The 26698-nt window shown below is 34.7% G+C and overlaps 1 protein-coding gene and 1 long non-coding RNA gene across 9 annotated transcripts in view; one reads left to right on the top strand and one right to left on the bottom strand.

Moving 5' to 3' along the window:
- The window catches only part of LOC115217405 (DNA repair protein XRCC3-like), a 215100-nt gene that overhangs the window by 36533 nt on the left and 151869 nt on the right, over nt 1–26698 (bottom strand). The gene's annotated exons all lie outside the window — the stretch shown is intronic.
- LOC118765456 lies at nt 1458–20306 on the top strand. Its single transcript, XR_005001321.1, has 3 exons — nt 1458–1468; nt 11857–11861; nt 20239–20306. It is a non-coding gene; the product is annotated as an uncharacterized LOC118765456 (long non-coding RNA).

Below are 26698 nucleotides of genomic sequence, written 5' to 3'. Positions count from 1 at the left end.
ATAGGTAAAAAAATTATTATAAATTATATATAATTATGTTATATATAAAGTAATTTTATACAAATAAAAATATCAGCCTAATATCATCAGCAGCAGCAGCAGCTGCAAAATTCAGTCATACATAATGCATTCCAACTAACTTTTGCAATCACATATGATAGTAGAGTGGATATCAAGTAACTAATATGAAATGCCCTCTTTTTTTCTCACATCTTCCCCTTTTGTATGAATGTGCATATGTGTGTGTGTTGTGTGTGCAAGTTTTGTATTTTTATACATATTTGCATATATATTCATATATATATATGTACATAACAGAGAGAGAGAGAGAGAGAGAGAGAGAGAGAGAGAGCCACCTATTCATATAAATGCACATTCATATTTGCATTCTTTGCACATACACATTCATATTTGCATGAGCTATGTGAATGCGAGTTTGTGTGTGTGTGTGTGTGTGTGTGTGTGAATATGCAAATCAATGAAAGTAAAATTAAAAAGCAGATAAGAATCAAAACCTATTTAAAAATCTGACACCTCCTTAAGATAAATAGATGTAGCATAAAACTCAAACATTAAATAACTGGAAAGGCAAAAAGTGAAAAATATAGCAAAAAATTCTGACAGAAAGGTAAAAATCAATATTATTATAAATGAAATAATCTTTATATTTTAATTTCAGCCATCATTATCAATCCCATGCTGGAGCACTACGTTTATTTGTGTATGGGTGTGTGTACATGCGCACACATATGTATGTATATATATATATATATATATATAAAACAATACTGGGAGGATAAGAAACGGAACGAAGCGACGAATCGAAACGAACCCGACGCAAAGCGCTGTCAGACAATAGTGTAATAAATAAAATATATGCATACATACAAACATATATGTACGTACCTACATCTACATGTATATATACATGCATATATAAATATATATACGTGAGTACAGGACACCACAACTAGACGTAGAACTCAACGAGAAACGAAAACGGGAAAGCCATTTTTTTACAACAGAAAAACAGTGACGTGGAACTGGACGAGAAACGAAAACGGGAAAAACATTTTTTTACAACAGAAAAACAGAGTACAGGACATGCTACACAAGGAAAAATCTCCAATCATCAGCTGTCACTAGTAGACTCAAGCGTGTTTCGAAGGCAATATACATATGTGTATATATACACACATATACATAGAAATATATACATATGTGTGTGTGTGTAAGAGTACACATATCTTCTACAGAAGATATATAATCTACAGAAAGACCTAGATGCCATAAACAAATGGATTGAAGAAAACAACATGCAATCTAATGCAAGAAAATTCCAAGCTCTCTGCTATCAGCCAGCTTGTGCTAACAGACCACAATAATAATACTTTGTACCAAAAGGAACAGCAATCTCAGAGTCAAATACAGTGCAGGACCTGGGGATTAATATGAGTAATGATGCATTGTTTCATGTACATCTCATCAAGATGGTGGCAATGTGCAGGAGAATGACTGGATGGATTCCGAGAACTTTCAGAACAAGAGCCCAGGAAACTATGCTGATCCTATGGAAGGGATTTGTCCTCAGCTATCTGGACTACTGCTTTCAACAAAGGTCACTCTAACAGCTTCAATATAACAGTGAAACTCAAAGTAGTTCAGAGTGCATCAATGAAACATAGAAACCCTTAAACATGAAGCTATTGCACTGTTTCAAAGGTCCCAGTCATCCCACCTAGAGCAAGAACCAGGTACTGCAATAGCTTGAAATTCAAAGGCCCACACCTATTTAATATCTTGCCAAAAATGTGAGAAATCTACAAGGTGTTGGGTAGATGTTTTCAAGAAGCAACTTGATGTTCTGCTGCTCAAGATTCCAGATAAGCCTGCATCTAGGCAAGAAACTCAAACAAGGACAATAATATCAAACTCCTTCATTCACCAAAGGTGAAACACATATAAACAGCCATTGAAGAGGTGATGATACTAGTGGTGCCCCAGCATGACCACAGCCTTCATGCTGAAACACATAAAAGAATAACAGAATATATGTGTGTGTATATTTTAGAAGGTTGATTGTTATTGCAGGTCAGAGAGTAACCACTAGTTTCACACCTATAAAGCATTTAGCTGTATAGACAGCCCATCAAACTCAAATGGATGGTGGCACATAACCTCTCTACAACTAGAGGGAGGAAAACATGGTCAGTTAGTTTTGTAAACAAAAAAATATATTCAGAATGACCCTGCAGGTAGGGTTCCAGGTGGGATGAGGTTATACCTCTTACATTGGTTCCAAAGGTAACAGTTGAGGTTTCACTTTTGCATATGTGTCCAAATGTTCATTGAGTGGGATTTGTCTAGTCCTGGGATTTTGTATTTGTTGTCAATGAATCATTAATCTCATTCTTAAGGTGTGTTTGGTTTGTCCAATATAACCTTCACAGCATCCAATGAATTTGATGGCATATATTAACTGTTTTGAAGAACAAGTAAAGTAAAAGGTTGTCACAAGTTCTGCAATTAGAGCAGCTGCACTTTTTAACTGTTGGAGTTGAGTTTGTAGTTGGCAGTTTTGCATCAGTAAGTAGTTTTTTTGGTAGGGTATTTTAGTTGTCTTCTACATTTAATTATTTTGTGTGATTCAAGTGCTTTTTCTTTTTATACCATGGCTCAATGTTCTGATGGATAATATTGAATGTTTTTGCATTTCTTTGGTTGTGAGTTATAGTTAAAGTTAGAGTGTATCTGAACTGTTTTTGACTTTTTGTAATTCTTCAATGTCTACTGCTTTGGTGCATCCTTTTCCATTCTTTAATAGAGTAGCTTGGTCTATTCTTTCAAGTAGTGTTTGTTTTAATTCCAGGAATTTCCAGAGTGGAGACAACTGTTCAGGTTTTTTTAGCTAGGTTGAATGGCATATTTGTTTTGGTATGCTTTGGGTGGCATGAAGTAATTACTAGGTACTGTTTAGACTATGCTGGTTTCTAGTGGATTTCAGTTTTTATGTTTGTGTTATTCTTTATAATCAAAATGTCTGGAATTAAAACAGGCACTACATGAAAGAAAGTACCTATCCACTCCAATAGAGAATGGAATATTTGTATACAGTGAATGTATCTTTGAGTATATCTAAATGTCATAACATATTTGTACATTAACTATATGCTGTACATCACTTAGTCTTCCTTATCTTTGCCTGCCTGCTACCTACCTGCCTACCTACCTACCTACCTACCTAACTACCTACCTACCTACCTACCTACCTACCTACCTACCTATCTATCGACTGATGTGTTGTTGCATCGGCTCTGCAGGTAATCACTTTTTCAACCTTTTATTGCACACATTTTGTTTTAATTTTTGCACACAAGGTGTGTGAAGCACCCAACTTTCATTTGAGTGTGTTTTCAAGGGAGGAATTGGCCCCTAGAGGCAGTTTCAACCCTATTTAAATTTCTATTTTTCTTCTTGACTTTGAAAAATGTCAAAAAAATTTCATAGTGGAATGCTGGTTAAATTCGTTCATGGACCAGCATTTCTCTAGTCTTGAAACACTAGGAGAAAAAAAGAATAACTTCTGCACACACACACTTGAATACAACTACAGACATGAAAAATACAAATATATCAAAGGCAAATCTGAGACGTGAAAGTGAACGCTATCAACGTCATTGATACTGCAACCACGATCGTTAACAGCCCTGTCACCACCACCACCACCACTACCAACAACAACAAAATCATCACAAAGCAGTCCACCATGACCTCCACGGAAGACAGTACTGCCAACACCAACACCACTTCTGCAACTTCAACTGCTACAACTAACACCTCTGCTACCGACACTACCACCACCACCACCACAACCAAAGACAAGACAAATTTCGCTGAAGTGATAAAACAAAAGAAAACTATCGTAACATTCACTGCCCAACAAATCAATGATTTCTTAGCGAAGAAGGACAAAACTTACACTTACACATACCTAAAATCATCATAGAACAAACCCCAAAAAAGAACAATCATTTACAAAATATTAAGTACAAAAACAAAGAAACTTGAAAATGCACCAAAACAAAAAATTGAAAAATGCCTTCACCCTGTATGGACACACAAGGAATATGTTAATTGGTGGCATAAATTTGGCACAGTTCAAGTGCGATTCCACAATGAAAATCTAGCCAAACAGTTCTCAACACTGACTCCCCACATGGATGAGTTAGTGATGATACCAACTTATCTTGGCCAGAGAGTGACAAGAGTCACAATTAAAAATGTGCCTCCAGAAGTAGAGACACAATGGCTATTATCTGCCCTCTGCTTTGAAATGGAGGAACCTAACATTTTAGAAATTGCTGTCTTAGAACAGCAAAAGTGGGTCAAAAAGACACTTGAAATCCTCCTGCAAATTGATCAGCTATCCATAAATAAAATACCAATATCCATTGAATTGACAGGACACAAGTTGTACATTGTGGTGGAGGGCAGGTGGCCACACTGTTATCTGTGCAACAGCGAGACACATTTAAAAAACGATTGTCCAACTGCCACAAAAAAAACAACTACCACCAAAATCTGAGGAAAAAGCCTTACTACCCACACCACCATCAACACAGAAGATGACAAAAGAAACATACCAACCAAACCCATCAACACTAACAATCGAAAATAAACCAGCACCTGAAAAAACACCACCACCAACAACAGCAAGAACTAAAAGAAGATACTAAAGCTGATTCCCCCTCCCCTATATCACATACACCTCACACAAACAATCAACAACCAACGCTAACGAAAACAACAACACAACCACTTACAAACATACATAGACACTTACAATATGCCCTTACCCCCTTCCGATTCCTCAGAAATTTCATCGAAAGGCGAAAGCAGTGAGGATAAGCTACATGGGCAGGGTCATGGTTACTGGAAACTGAATGCCTCTCTCCTGTCGAGACAGGTTTTCAGAGACCAGATTAGCACGCTAGTGAAGAGGGCTTTGATGGGAGCCATAATCAACAACAAATAGTGGTTTGCCCTCAAGAGACCAATAAAAGCAGAAGTGATTAGGTATAGCAAATCACTAGCGATAGACAAAAACAGAGTAGAGGGTGACCTAGTTAAGAAGCTAGAAAAGGTGATTAGAAGTGACATAGCATCCGATGCGTATTGGTGGCGAGGTTGGCCCTCAACCAGCACTTCAACGCCAAACATGAAGGGTGTGTTGTCAGGGCTAGGATACATGCTCTAAGGAACAAAGGTGTTGGAGCCATGCGAGAGGCCTGGGTGGCAGAGGTGCAACTGGGCAACAAAGCTATCATTTGGTCTCTGGTAGATGAACAGGGGTGCAAATTACTTGAGCCCAGTAAAATGTGTGAGGCCTATTAGCAGCATTTTGCTGAACTGTTTGGGGCAAGTGGCGAGTAAGAACGCAGTGTGGACCTCAGTGCTTAGCTGCACAACCTGCCACAGCTCTTGGTGAGAGAGGTAGAGTGTTGCAAAGGTGCCATGACTTTAGGTCCATCACTCTGCTTAATGCAGATTTTAAAGATTTTGGCCAAGGTGTTAGCCAAGATGTTGGTGCTTGTCATAAAGAAACTGATCAACAAGGCACAAACGTGCACTGTGCCAGGTTGGAGCATCCATGACAACCTCCATCTCCAGGGTAGTTAAGGAACCTGGCACGGGTGGGACCTTGATCAATTTGGATCAATCCAAAGCTTTCGATAGGGTAGACCATCGATACTTGGAGGCTGTCCTCATAGCGGCTGGTTTCAGTCCCGTCTTCCATGATTGGATAGCTGCTTTGTATAGAGGCATCTGTTCGGTAATTCGCATGAATGGGCATCTATTGAGAGCTTTCAACATTGCACGTTCGATCCATCAGAATCCACTACTGTGGAAGCTGGCAATGCTGAGGGGCATCCCATGAGAATTGGGATGTGGGACGAGTGTGTCTGCATACACAGACGATGTCACCATCATAGTGTCTAGCCACAACCACATCGAGCTGGTCGGCGAGACACTAAAAGACCACAAAGCAGTAACAGGAGCAAAATTCAACCGGGAAAAGTCAGTGGGCTTGTGGATCAACACCTGGAGAAGCCAGCCCATGCTGTCAAACAGTGCTTCTGTTATAGGATGCTGGACTGATGGTTGGTCAAGCTGCTAGGGGTCTGGTTTGGTCTGGAGCTCCAAATGGAGAAGAACTGGGATGAGATAATGATTAGGGTGGCCACTCTTGCCCAGCAATGGGCCGAGAGGAAGCTGTCCCTAAAAGGCTGGGCGGAAGTGGCGAATGCATACATCGCGTCTGTCATCTACTACTGCCTAACCAGAAAACTTTAGGACCATCACTCTGTTCAATGCAGATTTTAAAATTTTGGCCAAGGTGTTAGCCAAAAGGTTGGCACTTGTCATCAAGAAACTGGTTGACAAGGCGCAAACCAAAAAAATAAAGAAAAAAAGAGTCACTTACTGTAATGTGCTTTTTTTGCACGATATTATTGCCCGAGGTTACTGTGGTCTTTTCTATAGGCTTTTCTTTCCATGGATAAACTTAATCCTTTTTCCCTTTTACATTTATGACATCTCTGTGATACATGATCCCTATTGATCAGCAATTTTTTTCACAATCTCTTTTGATTGAAATTTTGTTTCCCACCACTTTGTTTCCCACCCAAAAAAAGCTCTACATTGTATTTTGTCCCCTATGTGGCTAATAAAGAAACATATCTATCTATCTATCTATATTGTTTCAGCAAGAGGTTATGGCCATGCTGGGACACTACCATTTATGTATATTTCTATTATTTGGCTCATATTCCGCACATTAGCTTATCCTAAGGTTGGTGGTCCACATCATACTACACTGCCCTTTTATATATATATATATAATACATACATGCATATGTATATATATATATATATATATATATATATATTATATATATATATACATACATACATACATACATACACACATATATGTGTGTGTGTGTATATATATAATTTAAGACAATCAGTAAGTTGTCATTATAGTACTCGGAGTTTCGAATGTTGGAGCAAAGAGCTACAATGCACTCTTGTTTGCTATTAATGGCAATAGATGCTATGAAAAAAAAATCACTGAATAAAAGGGAAGTTACTTTAATAGGTAGAAAAAAAGAATAAAAAACCATACAACCATAGTCTCACAATACACAGACATAAAAGCTCCTGCGTTCATAATGTCTACATATGTACACACTCACACAAGCATATATATGTGCATGCACATACACACACAAACATATATGTGCATGTACATGCTCATACAGTCACACATAATCACACACACACGCACACATGTATATATATATATATATATATAATATATATATATATATAAATATATATACATATACATGTGTGCGTGTGTGTGTGTGATTTATATTTATACTATAAAATTGGATTTAATCCTAAATCTGATTTTTCCCTGTAAGTTTGGATTTATTCCCTAATATTTTATTATATATATATATATATAAAAATTGAATGGAGACAAGAATGTGTGTACATGTATATATATATATATAAAACAATACTGGGAGGATAAGAAATGGAACGAACCGACAAATCGAAACGAACCTGACGCAGGGCGCTGTCAGACAATAATGTGATAATTAAAAATATATGCATACATACAAACATATATGTACGAACCTACATCTACATGTATATATACATGCATATATAAATAAATATACGTAAGTACAGGACGCCACAACAAGACGTAGAAATGGGAAAAACAAAAATTTAACAAGTACAGGACAGGCTACACAAGGAAAAATCCAAAAATTTTTTACAACAAGAAAACAAGTACAGGACAAGCTACACAAGGAAAAATCCACTGTCATTAGCTGTCGCTAGTTAACTCAGGCGTGTTTCGAAGGCAAGACAGGACACTCGTTAACTAGGCCTTCCTGCGAGAGAATTAAAACAAAATTCCAAGCAGCGGGGTAAAACGGGTAAGGACACAAACAGGACGTAACAATAAAACTACACAATAAAATACAAGATAAAAATACATGTACAAAAAAATACAAGACAAGAAATAAAAAGGGAATACAATATGGGAAATCAAACAACCAAGAGGACAAATGAGAAAAACCAAACAGACGAAAAAGGCCTTTTTTTGGCTAGACGAAAGATGTTGTGTGGCAGCGTAGGGAAGCAAGACTTTTCAGTAGCAGAGGCAGCGTGCGAAAGAGAGAAAGTTATGCACAATTAAGATTCAGTTGAATTAGGTACTTAAACTGAGGCACCATGTTAGGTCTGAGTAACATGCATACTCAACAATATTAAGTAAATATCAGACTTGGTGCATAAGTGCCGGCCACATGATATTCTTACAGTGTATGCATATAATAAGACCCAGCTGAGCAAAGAAATCTGCTCTTAGCTATTCAGACATGTAATTTATATTAAAAATACTGTCTATAATATTTACAAAGTGTAGATTTCAGGATAGGTGAATAAAATAAAATAAATATATATATATCATCAGTAAACAAGTCCTTTTATTACATAATTTATTACATAAATTTATAATTGTTTTGTTTGAATTCAATCTTATGAGTATTGCTGTATTATGCAATAATATATTCAACTATTTATTCGTGGATACAGAAAAGTTGTGGAGGAAAAGGTGGTAGACCGACAGGGAATGAGGACTTTAGAAATGATAGTTGCAGGACTTCGTATATGATAAGTGCATAGAGGTAGTTAGCAGTAAGAGCAATCATGAAATGAAGTTGATAAACTGCTGAGATAGATCATAAACATACTTGATAGTTTGTCACATCGATAATATGATTAGTACAGGAATTGATTATAAAGTAAGGAAGAGAAAAACAGAATTTAGGAAGCTGTTGACTGTAAGGCATAAACATACCTGAGTGCATAAGAGGTATGGTAGTGAAACATAAGCATTGAATATAGCTGTTTTACCAAGGATAACAGAAGCTGAAGAGAAGTATAATGATCATTTGTATGAAATGTAGAGCATAAATGAACTGAGGGAACGAAAATAGTAATGTATTGAAGACAAAAAGGTAAGGTGTGCAGGAGAGAAGAAGGCCCTTGTACAAGCATATAAAATATATGGGAAATAAAGAAAATGCCAATGAAAAATAAATTGAGGAAATGTAGGAAATGATCAGGTCAGATCTCAGAATGTTGGGTTTTACAGACTGGATGACAAAAGTTCAACAGAATTGATTATATACTATACAGCAGACTTGTCCAACCTCTAGCAAAATGTAAAAATGTAAAATGGACATTAAAATATTATTGAGGATCATAACATGCTTGTACATACATATGTGCATCATTATAATCTTAGTGATCCTACATTATTTTGTCTTATGAGGTAAAACTCTCTCAGATCAAAAGATATCAGTTCTTTCAATGCTTTAAACAAAAAGTCTATCCCTTGGGAAGAATGAATTTCCAGTATAATAGTTGGTAAACATAGAGGAAAGAAATGATGGTACAAAGAAAAGACAAAATTAGAAAAAAAAAATTAGGAAATATCAGTAGTAAATATTTATATCCAATAAGAGATACAGATAAAGAACTCTCATAGCAGTGAGGACTGCTGGACTACTGGAAGCAAAGATTAAGTTAAGAATGATGGAGTAATGTAATAGCTAAGACTACAAGAGATAAACTACATGCTTTGATGTGATTTAAAAAAAAAAAGAACTAAAACAAGAAAAGAAGAAAACTATATAGAAAGGTTAGGCAGAGAGCTAGATATCAGATATATCTAGCAAAGGGAGCTGAAGAAAGAAGGTTAGTTAATTTCCTATACCAATTATAAGAAGATAGAGTACATCACAACCCCCCCCCCCCACACACAAAAAAAAACAGGTTAATTTGAAAAGGAATGATATAAAAGTTGTTCTTGATGAAGACTGGACAAATAAATAAATAAAACAAGAAAACCAATAGATAGTGATGACCATAGAAATTATGCTGAACAATGAGTATTATTTAAGATCAGGAAAAGTTATCATTTTGTTTCAACTTATGATTAAAATCTTTACTGCTCCACAAACCTATTATTTATCCTCAATAGATGATTTATGATTTCAATTTTGTTTCTATACACAGTTTTCACAGATAATCTATTTTCTTTGTTGAAATATTTTGTCAAAATATTTGCTAATTCATAATTTTTGGCATTTATTCTTCTATCTTTGTTCAAACATATAGTTGAAGTGTTTACTGTTTACAACTTACTTTGAAAATTGAAGAAAACTAATCAGTATAAAGTAGTATTTTTAACAAGCAAGCTGGAGGCTAGAGGTTCTAGTAAATACTACTTTTACATTGGCTATGTTTAGCAGAGATGCATTCCTGGCACTAAAAATCATAAAAAGCACTTTTATGACCCCCTGCCTTCCTGATACCATTCCACATCCCACTCTCTATTCAGCTGCACATCTGGTTATCAATGATGGTAGCTTAGCAAATAGATATGTGAACTAGATTTGACTACAATTACTGCATAATGACAAGACTAAGTTAATTCAACATAGCAACAAATAGCAGTTATGTGTGAGCAGTGAAATATGTGTATGTGTGTGTGTGTTGTGTGTGTGTGTTGTGTGTGTGTGTGTTGTGTGTGTGTGTGTGTGTGTGTGTTTGTGTGTTTGTGTGTGCGTGCGTGATTATGTTCACATGTGTGTATAAGAAAATAGAAGACAGGTTTGTGATAAAATTTAAAATATGATTTAGTTAAAAAATTCAGCAAGAAAATTTTAAAAATCATGAAATGTTAAATTAGAAAGAAGACAAAAAAAATGAAATGGTAAATTTTTATTTACTCTAAACCCCCAAACCTCAAGGTTACTAAGGCAGTGAATTCTAAAACTCTCCTAAATCCCATGTCAATATAGTAATAATAATGACTGGCAGTACCTGTGGAAATTCTAAGTTATTTTGAAAATTATAAGCTGGCTAGAAGTTTATAGAAATACATAATTTCTTTGGAGATTCTATATTTTTCTTAAGTATCTGATTCTTGAGAAGGAGTAAGGTCAATTAAGATAGTGCTGAAGGTGCAATTTTAGGTGAGAACATCTTTGAAAACTATATTTATCATAGGATAATTGTTTCTGACTTAGGCACAGGCCAGTAATTTGGTAGGGAGGAAGTTAGTCAATGTGATTAATCCCAGTACTTGACTGTACTTTATTTTATCAACACCAAATGGATGGAGGGGAAAATTAACTTCAGTGAGATTTGGACTCAGAACTGGAACAAATACTCTGAAGCATTTTTTCCATTGAACTAACAATTCTGACAACTATATATTTCCACATCCCTATAATTTGCATTCCTTTTTTGAAAGATGCCAACACTCACAAACAACTTGACAGATTAAGAGACTTGGCAACAGCTTGTGAGTGCAAGTGCAGTCAAAAATCTCTGCATACTGGAGCATCAGGAGATAATGTGCCTTGTTTGGGGGTCTTTCTCTCGATGGCTTTACAGTGCACTGTACCCCGTCTCACTGATGTGAGGTCTCACCCACTGTTTCAACTGACTAGTATTCACAACAAGTTCATTTTGGGATCATCATCTCTCCACTCTGTAGCCAAATTTTGTTATGATGATACATACAACAATATCAAGAGATCTGATCAACTAAACTTTTCAAGACAGTGGCCCAACATGGCCACAGTCCAACTGCAGAAGCCAATAAAAGAATAAAAGAGCAAAGGAACACAAAAAGTCAAAACACTTTTCTCTATGCACAAGGAAACAATAAAGAACAAAGCAGAAACAAGAACAAAACAGAAATAGTTAACAAAAAACAGAAGACAAAATTAAAACACAATCCCAAAATACATTAAATAAAAAAAAATGGTGAGAAAAGCTACTCTTTGGTCACTGTTCTGCATGACACTTCAGGTAATAAGCAAGAGTAAAAGCCTATAATAGCTCAAAGTTTTGGGCTAATAACTGAAATGGAAGATCTGATTCTGTGTGTGGAGAATGCCTAATCACAAATAACACTTTGACATGAAAACAGAAAAGAAGTAGTTTAAATACTAAATACATTACATGTTGATGAACTAGCCTCAGTCTGAGATAAGCCTGTCTAGACTGACAAGGAGGTCAAAAGAAACTTTCCATACATAATTATCAAGGACAGGAATAAAAATTTTTATAATCTGAGAGACATAGCAATCCCTTCTGATTAAAATATTGCCCGGAAGTAGGCTGAGAACCTTGTAAAGTTCAAGGATCTTGAAGCAAAGATAAACAGGATGTGAGTTATGGAACAGTACCAAAAATAGTCCTGCTAGGTACAACCCACATCGTCCTATGCCAGACACAGCCAATTCAATAGCACAACTCAAACAGCTTAATCTCTGCATAAAAATACAAAACACAGTTCATACAACCTAATAAAATAATACAACTTACATAGGACCTGCTCCATACAATCATCATCCAATGCCATTCTTCATACAAACACCACCACTCAATGAAAGAACACAAAACATACAATACATACTTCATAAAAGCACCATCCAACAACACAACTTAGGTAAAACATATTCTACATGCTCACAACTCAATAAATTAGAGTCCTTATGCAGTCACTTTCTCAGCTAGAATTAGCAGGTAAATCTTGCTTAAACCACACACTGGAAAAAATGTGCTCTTATATACACACTATGTCTAAAAAAAAAGAAAGGAGGGTCATGGCTGGAAGACCTTTGATCATAGGTCTTTATTTAGGGATGGCTTGAACTAAACAACAAATTGTATATGCAACACTAGCTCTTACATAGTTGACACCAAATACTATAACAATACTATAACAATAACAACTGACACAACTGACATTCTACACAACTGCCATCCACAACAATCACCTAACATTGCAACATATAGAACAATTCACACAACACATAGCGAAAACAATTGTTGGCATTATCTGAGTATTTAATCTGTAGTGAGTGGAACCTACTTGTCCTAATGGGTGCAAAGGGTGCCAGTGCCTGCTGCGGCTGTTACAGAAATAAACACCACCCTATGTGTATAACCATGCATACATGCATTTATGTATGAAGACCTATTCTTACAATAGAAGAGAGTCATAGTTTTAATGGATTGGATCATAGGTTTGCTCACTCAGGATTGATATGAGGCAAAAACAACAACAACAACAACAACAACAACTACAACAAGAGATCTGCTCAGCAGCCTCATTTTGTTTTACATGCAGTAGGAGGTGTTTGACTTCGAGCCTCTGGGTTAGTGACAACCAAGCATAATATTTGAGTGTGGAGAGGATAGATCCAAAGAGACCAGATGAATAATAGGAACCCCTAAATAATTATCTAAAAGCTTACAAGGTGGGTGGGTAGGGAGAATGGAGACAGACAAAAGAAGTTGTCAATCTTGAACAATAGGGAGGAAAGAAATACAGAAAAAATTAGGGTCTAGACCATTTGATTACAGACACAAAGTGGAGAAAGATTTAGAAAGTTTCATTAGGTAGCTATTTCACTGATATCTTAGAATAAGGAAAGTCAGCAATTTTTTAAGCAGAATATGATTAAAGCAATTATATAATTACTACTGCTGTTGTTGTGATTGTTGTTGTTACCATCATCATCATTATTAATATAAGGCGGTGAACTGGCAGAATTGTTGCTGCATTAGGCAAAATGCTTAGCGGCATTCCATCTGTCTTTATGTTCTGAGTACAAATTCTGCTGAGGTCACCTTTGCCTTTCATCCTTTTAGGGTCAATGAAATAAGTGCTAGTTGATAACTGGGGCCAATTTAATCAAACTGGAACTCTTACCAGGCCTTGTCCCTATAGTAGAAAGGATTATTATCATTATTAAGGGTGATGGAAAATTGTTGGAATGTTGGACAGAATGAATGCCCAGCAATATTTAGTTAGGACTCTTTATGTTCTGAGTTCAAATCATGCTGAGGTTAACTTTGCCTTTCATCTTTTTGAAGACGATAAAATAAAGTGCCAGTCAAGTATAGAGACTGATTTTATTGACAAATTTCATTACATAAAAACTGCTGGCCTTGTGCTTTATTATTATTTTGAGCTGACAACGTGTCATCAATAATGACCACTAACTGTAGTATTTTATAAATAAATAAGGTACATAATAATCACACTACAAACATTCACATACTTCCCTTGTACACACACACATACACACATAGAATTGAAATGCTGATTTTTTTTCCCTCTTTCTTCCTTATTCATCTATCACCCCTTCCTTTCTCTCATTGTTATTACTTTCTCTCACTCCCTCTCAGCCAGGGCTATTACTCTCACTACTTCTCCTTCGCTGAATTACTATTTTCTCTCCTCTGCGTCCGATGTGATTCTAGACAAATATATAAAAACTCTACGCTCATTATTATATTAGGAGATTATTAAGGCAGCAAGCTGGCAGAATTGTTACCGTGCTGAGCAAAATGTCTTTATGTTCTGAGTTCAAATTCCACTGAGGTTGACTTTGCTTTTCACCCTTTCAGGGTTGATAAAATAAGTACCAGTCAATGTCATTGGCTTACTCTCTCTGCTGAAATTGCTGGCCAAGTGCTGAAATTTTAAACCAATATCATTATTAAGGTGGCAAGCTGGCAGAATCATTAGCACACTGGGCAAAATGCTTAGCAGCATTTTTTGCGTCTTTATGTTCTGAGTTCAAATTCTGCTGGGGTCGACTTTGCTTTTCATCCTTTTGGGGGTCGATAAAATTAGTTGAGTAGTGGGGTCAATGTAATCGACTAGCCCACTCCTCTGAAATTTCAGGCCTTGTGCCTATAGTAGAAAGGATTATTATTAATATTAAGGTGGTGAGCTGACAAAACCACTTATTTGAGTGTTGAACAAAATGCTTAGTGACATTTCTTCTGACTTATTATATTTTGTGTTCAAATTTCACTTTGACTTTCTTCCTTCTGGGGCCAATAAAATAAAGTACCAGTCATGTACTGGGATCAATGTAAAATTGATCATAAAATTGCTGGCCTCATGCCAAAATTTGAAACCATTTTTAATATTATTATTTCTGATCTAGGCACAAAAACAATGCTCTCATGATTCCACAAGCTTGCCACTTTCACCCCATTCACATTTACTACAACAGTGTTCCAACGAATCTGTGGCTTTGTAAAAACACAAAAAATATTACTTTGGTACATTCGACAGATCATTGCATAAGATATACTTTGCTGTAATTCCGTTTTTGAAATTACTCCTTGAAGTACAAATAAAGCTATAAATAATAACATGTAAATGTCCCACAGGGGCTTTTACTATCCAAAAAGTGATTTTCAACCCAAAATTTACATGCTGTTATTCATAGATTTACATGTACTTCGAGAACCAATTCCAAGCAAGAATTATTTCATGTTTTCTCAAAAGTTTATAAATTTTTATGTCAACAATATATCTTGAATTGAGTTACATGCCTTGATCTTACTGAGTTTAAATGCTGTGGAAGTTGATCTGACTTGTCACATTTCTGACAATGAAATGAACACCAGTTAAGTACTGAGGCTAATAAACTCAAATGTACCCCATTCTCTAAAACTTAAAAGCTCAGGCTAACACTAGAAATGATATTTATTATGCTATATGAGGTCTTCTAGCAGAAGTGATAGAGTGTTGGACTAAGTATATATAAAAGTTTTGTTCCTTAACATTCTTCTGTGTTCAACTTTGTTATTCATTGCTCTGGGGGAATGAAATAACCAGTCAAGTACTGAAATCAATTCAAATAACTAAACCCTAATCCTTAAACTTTATGTTCTTTTTTGTTAGAAATCAACATCACAACTATTATTTTCAGAAACAGACTTTAAAGTAGTAGTAGTAGTAGTAGTAGTAGTAGTAGTAGTAGTAGTAGTAGTAGTAGTAGTAGTAATTGTTGTAGTAGTAGTAGTAGTAGTAGTAGTAGTAGTAGTAGCAGCAGCAGCAGCAGCAAGCTAGAAGCTTTCCATTTACACTGCTAATACTTTGGGGAAAGTTCTGATGTCAAACTTCCAATTTGCCTCTCTCTCCAACCCAACTGCTTCAACCAAATTAAGAAATCAGTTTTATGACAGCACAGAAAATAGATGTAAAATATTTATTGTTCACACACCTGTACAATTACACACTCACACGTACATCGTTTTGAGAAGTTTACTTGTTTGTCTGAAATTAACTTACAGCACTGTCACATCTAGCTTGACACACTCACTTTACTTTGCATTTATATATATTTCTCTTGAGTAATTTCATTGAGTATAAATATGTCCAACATAATGTTTGTTCTAGGTTTACACCATAAATAATCTTAGAAGCCTATTTTTATCACAAACTAATGCTGAGCATTGATCAAAATCTACACTAGTGGAGCACATTAAAGTTGTGGCTGTGTGGTAAGAAGCTTGCTTCTCAGTTATGTGGTCTTGCAATACAGATACACTGCACAGCATCTGGGGCAAGTATCTGCAACTTTAGCTCCACATCAACCAAAGCTTTGAAAAGACTGAGTGAAGAGTGGTTGTGCTTTCAACTTTATCTTCACTAAGCATGTAACTTCATTAGATAAAGTTTGGCAAAGATTTGAATTTGATTAAAGTATAGTTGATCCAAGAGAACAAGTTTGATTTGTGAACATGTATTCTGAAGCAAACTATTTATATATATTCTAGCAAAGACTCTCTCTCTCTCTCCATGTTCACAAAGGGAACGTATTCACTTGGATCAGTTATATCTTAATCAAAATCAAATCTTTGCCCTACTTAATCTAATCAAGTTATATGCTTGGTGAAGATAAAGTTGAAAACATAACCAATCCTCATTCTGTGAATGCAGGAAGCTACTTTAAACATCTGGGTTCTTTAAACAGTATGTGTGTGTGTCAACTCATCTACAACTGCTGAAATTTTACCAAATGCCCACTGAGAGGATCCTGTCACTTAAAGGTTGTAGTTTATAAACACTGTCTAATGGTATAAAAAGACACTACACAGACATGCACTCCTTAAATTTCTGGGATAGGGAAACCTCCATCTCCCTGTCCTACTGCATCGGGTGACACTATGACCAACAAAATAACTACTGCAACATCAAATGGAGGATTCTTGAAAAGGCCCTGCCCTTCTCATGTAAAGTTTACAAATGCCAGCTCTGTCTCTATGAGAAACTACACAGTATCCATCAGTAAAAAGAATGAACTAACTTGTTACAAATATTGTATGATGTCAAAACAAGGTGACACAAACATACATCCACTCATGCACTCATACCTATACACAATGGGCTTCTTTCAGTTTTCATCTACTAAATCCACTCACATGCTTTGATTGGCTAAGCACTATAGGAGATACTTATTCAAGGTATCATGCAGTGGGACAAACATCTACAGCAGGTGGTTGGGAAGTGCACACCTGTACCTGTGTGTGTATATTCTTTTATTGTTTTACTTGTTTCAGTCATTTGACTGCGGCCATGCAGGTGCACCATCTTGAAGTGTTTTAGTTGAACAAATTGACTCCAGGACTATTGGGCTCTTTTGCTGAATTGCTATGTCATGGGGACGTCAACACACCAGCACCGGTTGTCAAGTCGTGATGGAGGGATAAACACGCATACACACACACACACACACATACATATATATATATGATGGCCTTCTTTCGCTTTTCGTCTACCAAATATACTGATGAGGCTTTTGTTGACCCGAGGCTATAGTAGAAGACACTTGCCCAAGGTGCCATGTGGTTGAGAAGCAAGCTTCTTACCACACAGCCACGACTATGGCTATTATATATATATATATATATATATATATATATATATAATATATATATATATATATATATATATATATATATTATAAATACACACACACACAGCTGAATTAGGTACATAAGTGGAAGCACCAAGTCAGTCCAATATTATCCGCAGAGGATAATACTGGACTTATTAAGGTTAATAAAATAAAAATAAAAATAATAATAATAATAATAATGAAATTATTGTATACAATGCTCAGGTGCACCACAACTTGTCAGAAAGTGCATATAAAGTACTTGCAGTAATGTAGAAATGTCTGGAAAGCGAACAATGTATGAGTCAGATACATGCTTGATGTGTGTATGGAGGGGAGAAAATCAAGTGTAGTGTTGGCGAATCTCAGGAAGCATGGAAGTTTTGAAGGATGCAGTGCTCCGACAACTAACAACTGATGCCAGCAGTTTGTTCCATGCTTCAGCAACTCTCAGCGTGAAAAAATGTTTCCTGAAGTCATGGGAGCTGTGCTGTTTTCTTACTTTGTAAATATGTCCACGGGTGGATAAGTAACAAGATATCAAGTAATAATGCAGTACGACTGTTTCATGTAGCTCCATTTAATTGAACAATGCAATCATTACATCAATTTAAATTACAGCACTATCTTCAGCTGCACAAATATGGATTTTTAACAGACAAGATATATTAATATAATTTTTCTTATTTTAGCAGAGCAAGAGGAAGGAAGTATTTCATGTTGTTACTATTGTAGCAAGAATAGCTGAGAGAACAAAACTACAATTGTTTTTTTTTTATTTTCCTTCTCTGAATTTCTACCCTATCAGTCATATTAAATATATTTGTAATGATATTGAGATAGTAAGTCTCCCTTGACTAACTCTTATACCCACTAAGAACTATACAATCATACATACAATAGCACTGTAATATTATAACTTACAAAACCACTTTGGTATGAGTACCTTAAACTGTCCTCATTATTTCCATACCTATTATCCCTTTTTAAGTTACCTTTATATTTTCTTGCTTTTAATTTTAATCCCCGGTCTGTTGCATCATCTCTTCACATATATATATGTAGGTTAAGATGTGGCTGAAAATGGTTCCTAAATTGATATTTTCCAGTTACTTATATTTACACCAAATAATTACGCTATACTTTTTATGTAAGTGTATGTATATATACATACACACACATATATATTTTTTTTCTCTAGTTTCAGCTCAAAGCTGCGGCCATGCTGATGCACATATATATAAATCCCTTTTTGTATTTTTGTATATGTATCTGTATGCCTTATTTTTATACTATTACACCTACTTATATCAGTACACATTTTTTCTTGTATACTTTTTCCAGATAAATTCCATATGTAAGTGGTTTGAGTGGTCTTTATAGTGACCACCTTATAATTTATTAAATAAACATGAATTATTAAGTTGATTCTACATAATAGTAATCTTTTTAATGTTTAAATTGATCTATAAACTCCTTTTAGCTAACTTGGTTATGATATCTCTTTCTAAAATTTCTTTTTTAAATTTTATTTTTATACAACATAATAATATTGTTTATAAACAGTCTCCAACTGAACCCCTAATATTTTCTTGGACCTCATTGTAGCATCCTAAGTTTTCAGTGTTTGAACCTTTAACAGGTAACAACATCATGAATTAATGTCAAACTTACCCTACCTCTTTTATAGACATTTACTAATTGACTCTTTCTAAAGTTTGTTTTTTCTTGTGGGTTGCTGGGGGGGGGGGCTGTGATAGTATGAAATTTATAACCAACAGCCAGTGATGAGCTGTCAACTCGCTTTGCTCTTTATTCTAAATAAGTCTTCTGGTCTTAGATTTTTGTTGATGATAAGGAGATAGATAAATTGGAAATGAATTACAACCATATGTGTCCCATGTCACTCTAAAAATTGTAGTTTTGTTCTTCTCTTAGCTATTTTTGCTACAATAATGACATGAAATTCTTCTATCTTCTTGCTCTGATAAAATATTTAAGAAAAATCATATCAATATATCTTGTCTGTTGAAGATCCATATTTGTTCAGTTGAAAATAGCACTGTATTTAAATTGATATAATGATTCCATTGTTCAATTAAATGGAGCCGCTTGAAACAGTCGTACTGCATTACTACTTGACATTCTGTTATTTTGATTATATATATATATATAGACAGATAGATAGATAGATACACACACACACACATATATATATAGAGAGAGAACGATAGATAGATAGAGATATATACATATGAGTGTGTATGTGTATATATATATATATATATATAGTATTAATAGCAATAATCCGTGGCTGGAATTTATAAACATTTAATGCGCATGTGTGTGTTTTCTTTTAAAGTTTATAAATTCCATCCAAGGATTATTGTTATTATTACTATATTAATCCTACATTATATCAGTACACCTTGATGCAACCTCAAAAAGTGGTTTGCTGGCCAGCATCATTAGATTGTTGCGAGCATAATGGAAGAGGAGCTTTATTTGCATATTCAAAATTGAAAAGATATATGTGTGTGTATGGGTGTGTGTGTATATATATATATATATATATATATATATATATATATATATATATATATACACACATAGTATGTATGTGTTTGTGTGTACTGGCATTCTTTTAAAGTCCACTTTTCATGCTTGCATGAGTCAGACAGAATTCCTCGAGGTAGATTATTTATAGGTGGATGACATTCTTACCACCAACCCTCACTTGTTTCCTAGCATGGTGATATTTCCCCATTTCATGGAATATTAAAAATGAATGACATTGTTTGCATGACAGTGACACTCCTTTATGACTATCATGTGATTTTAAGAGAAGACAAAAACACATATAGATATACACAGACACACACATACACACACATACATTGGGCTTCTTCCAGTTTGTGTTTACTTAAATCCACTCACTTGGGCAACTTGGGCTGGGGCAACTTGGACTTATTGTCTGAGGTGTCATTCAGTTGAGCTCAACCTGAAATCATGTGATAAATAAGTGAACTTCTTAACCACAGAGATATGCCTCTATCATATACATCTATATTACATACATATATATATTATATATATATATATATATATATATGTATATATATATCATCATCATCATCATTTAGCGTCCGCTTTTCATGCTAGCATGGGTTGGATGGTGCAACTGGCGTCTGGGAGGCCAGAAGGCTGCACCAGGACCGGTCTGATCTGGCAATGTTTCTATGGCTGGATGCCCTTCCTAATGCCAACCACTCCGTGAGTGTAGTGGGTTCTTTTTACGTGCCAGACGGGGCTGGCAAACGGCCACGTTCGGATGGTGCTTTTTACGTGCCACCGGTACAGGGCCCAGACGAGGCTGGCAACGGCCATGATCGGATGGTGCTTTTTATGTGCCTCTGGCACGGAGGCCTGTCAGGGCGGCGCTGGCTATGGCCACGTTTGGATGGCTCGCTTACGTGCCACCGGCACTGATATCACAGCTACAATTTCCATTGATGTTGATCAATTTCGATTCTGATTCTCACTTGTCTCAACAGGTCTTCACAAGTAGAGTTTTGTGTCCCAAGAAGGAAAGGTATGCATAAGTCGACTGGCTACATCCCAGGTAGAGGCCACGGGTTATGGTCTCACTTGTTCTGCCGGGTCTTCTCACGCACAGCATACTTCCATAGGTCTCGGTATCTAGTCATTTCCTCGGTGAGACCTAAAGTTCGAAGGTCGTGTTTCACCACCTCGTCCCAGGTTTTCCTGGGTCTACCTCTTCCACAGGTTTCCTCAACCGCTAGGGTGTGACACTTTTTCACACAACTATCTTCATCCATTCTAGCCACATGACCATACCAGTGCAAACGTCTCTCTTGCACACCACAACTGATGCTTCTTAGGTCCAACTTTTCTCTCAAGGTACTTACACTCTGTCGAGTATGAACACTGACAATACACATCCATCGGAGCATACTGGCTTCATTTCTTGCGAGCTTACACATATCCTCAGCAGTCACAGCCCATGTTTCACTACCATGTAGCATGGCTGTTCGTACACATGCATCATACAGTCTGCCTTTTACTCTGAGCGAGAGGCCCTTTGTCACCAGCAGAGATAAGAGCTCTCTGAACTTTGCCCAAGCTATTCTTATTCTATATATATAATAATAATAATATTAGGGAGTAAATCCAAACTTACAGGGGAAAAATTAGATTTAGGATTAAATCCAATTTTACAGTATAAATATATATATTAAATTAGAGATAAAACCACTATTAGGCAAATCAAACAGTGAAAAACATAAACCAAAACATAGAAATAAAATTAATTAATATAACGTACAAAATATATAAAATATAAAATTCAAAATTTAAATTATTTAAATTTAAAGTTAGAATTTAAAAATGTTTTTTTAAATTATTAATTTATACTTATGAATTTATATATATATATATATTATTATTTTTATTATTATTTTTTTTTAATATATTATATTAATTAATTTTATTTTTATGTTTTGGTTTATGTTTTTCACTGTTTGATTTGCCTAATAGTGGTTTTATCTCTAATTTAATATATATATATATATATATATATGTCTTTATAGAAAGAAGTTGTTCTTTTTTAGGGATATATTATTTGAGCGTATGATAGTTTTGCACAAATATCAATTAATGATACTGGAAATTTTTCATGTGTATATGTACTAGTGTTTATCATTGGTTTTTCTTCAATATTAGTACTTTACACATCTGAAATTCCAGTTGTTGCTACAGAGATTTCCATCATTTTCGATATAGGAGAAAAAGTTTAAAAATGCAAAGAAATCAGAGAATACATACATAGAGTAATCAATTTATTACCATAGTCCAGTCAAATTAACAAGTCCATTATTATTGCCTATGGTGCATTTTGGCTGATTGCTATTATTCAATATTTGCACTTTTAATATGCATTATGAAGTTGAAAAAGCAAAAGGCCTCCTCAGGGCATAACTGACTGATATTTTTCACATCCTAATGGATGGAGCGTTTATTCCAATTGAATTGCAGCATGTGCATCTGGGATTTTGTTCTAAAAATAGCTATAAGTTGATTTTTTGACCTTACTGGACAAGGGATAGGCATAGTTCAGAAGAACTAGGTCATGTTACAATTCCACTCTTTTGGTAGTGCTGATTAACTTTTTACAAGTTTGCCACTACTTTTCATCCTAATCAGTATGTCCATAACACATTCTTCTATGTCCTGATTCCACCTATTTGGCCAAATTGATCAACTATTTATGCTTACAAGCCTGCTCCTACTTTTCATACTATTCAAATTTTGTTTTGTATATGGTTTTAATTTTAATTTTTGTTTACAGCAAGCTTTACTTAGATGAGTCAGTAGCTCCCATTGTTATGTCGAAGCTATCATTAGTGTCTTTCTTTACTCAGTATTTATTATCAAATTGTATAATAAATTTCCTAGCTGCTAATATTACATTGATTTCATTCATATTAAGATCTGTATTCTGTTTAGCAAACAAGAGGGCCTTATTTAGTAGTATAGGGTTAATAGATGAATGCAGCTATCAATATCTATGATGAGGAAATTTTTAAACAGAAATTGATTATTACAACACCACACTAAGTAAAGCTGGATTTAAACAAAAATAAAAATTCTACATACCAAGCATAAAATCTGAGAATAGGAACAAAGCACAAAACAAGATTCGCAATAAAGCTATTGATACAGAAATTATTAAATATAAGGATAAAAAGAATATGGATAGGATAGAATATAAATCCGATAAGAAAAATGTAAGTAAACACATCAAGAAAAAGATAGAAAACAAAAAGAAATCAAGCATGTATAAAAACGATACAAACATTAAGGAATGGGTAAAAATAAAAGATAAGATGAAAATAGAGTCAAAAATAAAACACTATAATAATTATGACTATATGAATATAAACCAAAATAGAACAATTAACAACAAAAGAGAAATATATGAAAAGCTAAATGATAATATTTCTAACAATCCTGTAAAAAGTTACACCCTATGCACAAATGACATCAACCCCCATAACATAAAAATCATTCTAAAGATGATATAATATGGTTCATAATATCTTTTGCAAAGCAAATTAGAATTAATATAGTGAAATTATTCTACAAAATACCATAAAATAATAAACTCACACAAACTAAGGGCCAGATTTTGCATATCAAAAAACATAGCACAAATTATTGTTGCTCAAAATGTTAAAAGAGTAAATGATTTCTACAACAAAAGGAATAAAGAAAATAAAAATGAATTATGAAATGATCAAAATGGCAAGAAAATTAAAGGCAATATGAGTTACACAATAAAAGGAAATAACTCTAAGGGACACTCCACTAGGATCTAAACATATAAACATACAATCTATATAAAAAAGAAGCAATAAGCATTGATAAAATTGATAATATAAATATAAATATTGATAATATAAATATGAATACTAATACTGATGATATAAATATAAATACTGATAATATAAATATTGATAATATAAATATAAATACTAATACTAACAATAGCAGCAATAAACACAAAAAAGAAAACAATAAAAGTACTAGGATAGGAAAAGAAAACAAAGACAAAGTAGATAATAATGCAGGCAGTAAACAAACTAACGTGAATAATCATAGAAAATAAATATAATGAGGATAACTCTGAAAGCATAGAATACAAGCACAACATTATTAGAAAACAGAGAGCACTACTAAAAAAAATTGTGATTGTGCTAAAGAAAAATTATGTCCATTAAATTCTCTTTGTAGGGAAAAAGGAGTAATATATGGACGTAAGGTTGTATGTGAGGGACAGGATTACTACTATATAGGTTCTATGGAAAATTATATAAAAAGGATAGCTAATCATGAAAACACCTTCAGGGATAGAAAAAAAGAGGCTAGCACCAATCTAAGTAATTTAATTTGATCAATTAAGGATAAAAATAAGAACTATGCACTTACATGGGAAATAATTAGCCAAGCAAAATCTTATAGCATTGGGAACAAAAGATGTGAACTTTGTATTGAAGAAATTTACCAGATTCTTTCATCAAAACACAAATTAATCAACAAGAGGGAAAGAGGACTATGTTGTGTTCATACGAAGTTTGATCAATAAGCATCCAGAATGTTGCCATAGTAATAAAGTTAAAGCATGCAGAGTGAAGCCACTTGGCAAAGATTGACTATGAACGCTGCCTGCATGTGCACTAAGTTGTAACATTCTAGCTCACTTTTGCTGTTTACAGCAGTGCTCAGAAGGAAGGTGTATAATGCATGATCATTGCATTGACCATGACAGAGAAAGCCATCATGGCGATACCTGCTCAGAGACCTATGCAAAGTTCCAGAAAGTGTATGGAGAGACGTGTATGAGTGTATGAGTGGTTCAGACATTTCCAAGATGGCCGAAAATATGTTGATATTGACAAACATTCTGGGAGACCCACAACCAGCAGGACTGAGAAACATATCGCAGATGTGTGTGCAGCTGTGAGGGGAAATCGCCGAATCACCATCCATAAGTTATCAGAGTATGTATAGATTAGTTATGGTTCAGTTCAGTCCATTATCATTGAAGATTTGGGTATGAGATGTGTGTCTGCCAAGTTTGTGCCAAAACTGCTTTCAGATGACCAAAAAGACATCTGGGTTTCAGTTACAGAAGATTTCCTTGATCATGTTGAGAACGATGAAAACTTTTTGAAAACTTTGCATAGGCCTCTGAGCAGATATTGCCAAGCTTTTGACAAAATTTGATGCAAATTTTCTGCTCAACTTTCTCTGTCATGGTCAATGCGATGATCACATGCTACACACCTTCTTTCCAAGCACTGCTGTAAACAGCCGAAGTGAGCTAGGACATTAAAACTTAGTGCACATGCACAGCAGATTTCAAGGTCAATCTGTGCCAAGTAGCTTCACTCTGCATGCTTTAGCATTGTTACTATGGTAACAGTTTGGATACTTATTGATCAGACCACATAAAGTGAAATATACATTCAATAAATTTAAAGTAGATATGGTTAAGATAAACACTGTAAATAATACCTATGAATAATTCACAAAGTTAAATATACATTTAATAAATTTAAATTGGTATGGTTAAAATAAACACTATGTAAATAACACCTGTGAATTGTGCATCTATACTATAAACTAAATAGACAAAAATATATATGTATGAACCCAACCTAACAACTAATATATACGAATAAATAATTATGTTTACTAGTAACTAATATAAATTTTACAAAAATAAGCAAATAATATTGCTGAAATAAAATAGATAAATAAAAGGAACAATTACAAACATACCTTGATTCACTTTATCAATAATTAGGGCGTAGATGAATATGTTATGCACATGCTGAATAATATGAAATGTAGGAGCAGGCTTGTAAGCATAAATAGTTAATTAATTTGGCCAAATAGGTGGAATAAGGACATAGAAGAATATGTTATGGACATACTGATTAGGATGAAAAGTAGTGGCAGACTTGTAAAAAGTTCATCAGCACTACCAAAAGAGTGGAATTGTAACATGACCTAGTTCTTCAGAACTATGCCTATCCCTTGTCCAGTAAGGTAAAAAAAATCAACTTTTAGTTATTTTTAGAACAGAATCCCAGATGCACATGCTACAATTCAATTGGAATAAACTCTATATACATTAGGATGAGAAAAATATCAGTCAGTTATGCTCTGAGGAGGCTTTTTGCTTTTTCAACTTCCTAATGCGTATTAAAAGTGCAAATATTGAATAATAGCAATTA

The sequence above is a fragment of the Octopus sinensis genome, linkage group LG11, assembly GCF_006345805.1.
Source record: "Octopus sinensis linkage group LG11, ASM634580v1, whole genome shotgun sequence".
Classification (NCBI taxonomy): domain Eukaryota; kingdom Metazoa; phylum Mollusca; class Cephalopoda; order Octopoda; family Octopodidae; genus Octopus; species Octopus sinensis.
This window is presented reverse-complemented; position numbering and strand designations above follow the sequence as displayed.